The sequence below is a fragment of the Lolium rigidum genome, chromosome 5, assembly GCF_022539505.1.
Source record: "Lolium rigidum isolate FL_2022 chromosome 5, APGP_CSIRO_Lrig_0.1, whole genome shotgun sequence".
NCBI classification, from domain to species: Eukaryota; Viridiplantae; Streptophyta; class Magnoliopsida; order Poales; family Poaceae; genus Lolium; species Lolium rigidum.
Window position 1 is genome coordinate 142,247,678 of NC_061512.1, and position 3,405 is coordinate 142,251,082.

At 43.8% G+C, this 3,405-nt stretch overlaps 1 non-coding gene across 1 annotated transcript; it reads right to left on the reverse strand.

Annotated features, from left to right (window-relative positions):
- Nucleotides 1-472: 472 nt before the first annotated feature.
- On the reverse strand, nucleotides 473-545 carry TRNAR-ACG. The gene has a single exon. It is a non-coding gene; the product is annotated as a tRNA-Arg (tRNA).
- Between the last annotated feature and the right edge of the window lie 2,860 nt (nucleotides 546-3,405).

The window sequence follows — 3,405 nt, forward strand, 5'->3', positions numbered from 1 at the left end:
AAGCATGGGTTCTTATGTACCTGTGAAACTGGAATGTACCCTTCAAGGAGCTAGAGGGGGGAAACAATGACTTTTTAGAAATGGTGAAACACAAACTCAAGATTACTTTGATGTTAAAAGTTGGTTGAAATGTAGCAGCTTCGTGTGAATTTTTTCATGAATGTCCTCTGTAGGAGATACATTTCATAGCGTCCGTGCATCTTTGTCCTACCCCTAGGAGGGTGCACTATTGTATACATGAGTTTCAAAGTATAAAATATAGAAGTATTAACTTGTGCGGACAGACAACTGTATAAGGAATAATATAATGACCTAGATTCTTCCTCCGTAGAATACATGCTTTATTTTAATTTTTCTAAAACTTTAAAATGCAAGTTTTTAGATTTCTTGAAACTCGGGTGCATGTAACCCATGTTCTACTAGCCATTTCTGACCAAACTTGGAGTAAAATGGAGTGTAGGATAAAAAGCAACGACTCCGCTGGGGATCGAACCCAGAATCTCTGGTTTCGTAGACCAGCGCCTTATCCATTGGGCCACGGAGTCCTTGATGTTTAGATTCCTCATTCAGATTATATGTTATATGTATCAGTCTGGTACCTTTTTTCCCCATATTCAGGACGACTGCCAGCCGAAAGCACGAAAGAATGATTGTATGGTGAATTTTATATGACTTGGATGTTAAAAAGCAATCCCGAAACATCAAGTTCCAAAATATTTCCACGGAGATCTGACAGCATGCCAATACCAGAGAAACCAGTAGCAGAGACAAATGTTTTCTTAGTGTTAAAATGTATATGTGGATTGTCTAGCTTCTTTCTATTAATTCAAATTTTTGGTTCTGTTGGCTAGTTAATAAAAGTTTGATGTGATATCAGATCCCCAACGTCTTGAGTTTAAGTCTTCTGCATGAAACTTACATGGAATGATATTAGAGTCTTGAGGTTCTAGGTTCAAGTCTCGGCTTTGCAATATATTAAAAATTCCCTTGCCCCCTTTGTATAAACCTATTGATTCATAAATTTAGGATTTTCACGCAATTTTTCATATTCCCTCCGTCCAAAAAAAAAGTGACTCAACGTTTTCTAGATACGGATATATCTGCAGTTCTACACGCTAAAAACACTTCTAGATATAATTATATTTAGACAAAGTCGAGTCACTTATTTATAGACAAAGGGGGTATTTGACATCTATTTGAAACTCTACTCTCTCGGCTAGGATATAACATTTACAACCTTATATCAAGGAACATAGTAGTATGATTATTTGTTGCAGGACTGTGGTTTTATGAAAGATTTTAGCTACTCGAGTTTGGCCTGATGTTTGTAAAGAATAATGAATTAGAGTATAAGTACGTACTTAACGTTCAACAACAAAAAAGTATAAGCGAGTTCATGTCTGTACCCTTAGGGTTCCTATCCTCCCGCTAGCCACGGCGGCGAGTCTTTGGTGATTCTGTCTCCGATCAGTATTTGTATCCCATTTTTCCGTTCCTTCTGCCCTACCGACCCCGTGTTAGATCTCCTCTCTGGCTTGGTGGCGAACCCTGGTTTGCTCATCCGGTTAGGGTCTTCTCGGGTTGTGCCATCTAGGGTTTATGTGGTACAGCGATCATGGCGGAAGCACGTTCGCCGTCAAGTGTAGGATCTGGGAAGTCTGGAGAGGTGGAAGCGAAGGAGATCGTTGCGCGTATCGCGGCTAGCGATGAGCGGGGTGCGCCCTCGGTGGGTGCCTCGTCCTCCCAAGAACAAGGTATTGAAACAATGTTTGATCATTTGTTAATTGAAGAAAAGTAATTTGACGATTTTGTGATTGAGGATGATCCTACCTTGGAGGAGAGTACAAGGTGGATGGCTGCTGCTCGGGTGCTGATTGATAAGAAGTTTAGCCACGATGGCTTTTTCAGCAGATGCATAATGCTTGGAACCCTGCTCGTGAGATTACCATGCGAGCGGTGGGCGGGAATAGGTTTGTAATCAGTGCTTCTGTCTAGGCGATTGGGAGAAAGTTACGGGAAGAGGACCGTGGCTGTTCAAAGAATGGCCTTTGATCATGGCACCTTATGATGGCTTTTCTGACCCTGAACAAATAGAACTGAATTTCATGTTGATCTGGGTTCAGGTTCATAAAATCCCTGAGGGTTATAGGAAGAAGGAAGATGTGGTGAGGAATCTGATATCTCGTGCTTGTGGGGAGGTCATGGCGTTGGAGATGATTCCTTCAGGGAGATTCAAAGGTGACTTTGTGAGAGCACGTATTCGCCATGATGTGCGCAAGCCTTTGACAAGATTTGTTTCTATTGTGAGAGGAGGGAAAAGATCTCTATATGCGGTGAAATATGAGAAATTGGGTATGATCTGCCTTGCTTGTGGCCTAATTCGGCATGGTCAGAAGGAGTGTGGTGTGGGGATGTATGAAGATAATGACCTGAAATTTGGAGAATGGATTTATGTTACTCCTCCATGGAGTAGAGGAAGAAACACTGGAGTTCTCCGAGGTGGCCTGGGGGAGGTTTTGGAGACAATGGCCGAGGTAGAGGCTCCGTGGCCGTGGTGTGGATTTGGCTCCAGGAACGTTTGCCGACTGGAGATTAAACCCAAAACGCACGAGGACAGGTGCAGGGGCTGTAGACGCGGATAATGCTTTGATTGTCACGGCTACCAGTCCTATAAAATCTTTAGACGTCCATATGGCAAAGAGGAGCTTGGACCTTGAGTTGCCAGAAATAGCAGTTGGGAATAACACGAGTGTGGCGGCGGCGATGGCCATGGATATTGCACCCATGGCCAGGTCGGTCGTGGATGACCGTGAGCAAGGAACGTTCAACAAACGTACCAAGCGTGATGATGACACTTCCGCTTCAAACAACTCTGCAGGATCGGCGGCGTCCCTCGAGGATGACCGCCGGGCACAATGAATTGCTTATTCTGGAATTGTCGGGGCGCAGGGAACAAACCGACAGTTCATGAGCTTGAGAACTTGGTTAGAAATAACCGAACAAGCATTGTGTTCCTATGTGAGACGAGAGAGAAAGTGATAGATTTCGGAGACTTCGAAACAAATTGGGACTTAGAGGCTTTGCTGGTATTGACAGTGAAGGCCTTAGCGGTGGACTGACTTTATTTTGGGATGAGAAGCTAGAAGTTGATGTGCAGGAGGTAACTAAAAGATATATTGATATACATGTTCGACTGTCGCCCGCAGAGCCTATGTGGAGTTTAACGTGTGTGTATGGTGAACCACGGGTGGAAGACCGTCAGGAGATGTGGTCAAGCATGCAACAGCTAAAAACGAGGTCTGACCTCCCTTGGTGTATGGTAGGTGATTTTCAATGAAGCCATGCATGTTGAAATAGGCATCCCCAATGGACCTGCCGAAGATGGTAGCCGGGGTTTACTGAAGG